Source organism: Penaeus monodon, chromosome 22 (assembly GCF_015228065.2).
Source record: "Penaeus monodon isolate SGIC_2016 chromosome 22, NSTDA_Pmon_1, whole genome shotgun sequence".
NCBI lineage: Eukaryota > Metazoa > Arthropoda > Malacostraca > Decapoda > Penaeidae > Penaeus > Penaeus monodon.
This window is the reverse complement of record NC_051407.1, coordinates 27,866,403-27,866,737: the sequence shown is the minus strand read 5'-3', so window position 1 is coordinate 27,866,737 and position 335 is coordinate 27,866,403.

The window sequence follows — 335 nt, the reverse complement described above, 5'->3', positions numbered from 1 at the left end:
AGTAGATGACTTTACAAATTAACTTTCAATAATTATTTTCTTTTACAAGGTAAAGATTACTCAGAAAATTATTTGACCTATCGAAGTTTTCTTGTTTATAATACACTTACTTTATTTCCTATTTTTGTACATTAATGCCCATGATTGATTTAACTTTGATGTTGCTCTTTTATTAAGAAGAACAAATAGAGGAAAGATGGGTTTATAATAACCATTATGAACATTTTGAACGTTCTTTGAACACCCTGCGTTCATTGCCGAGTTTCACAAATCACTTGTGACTGATATCGCTGATCCCCAAGATAATGGAAACTACACCAAAAGAAAAAATAGGT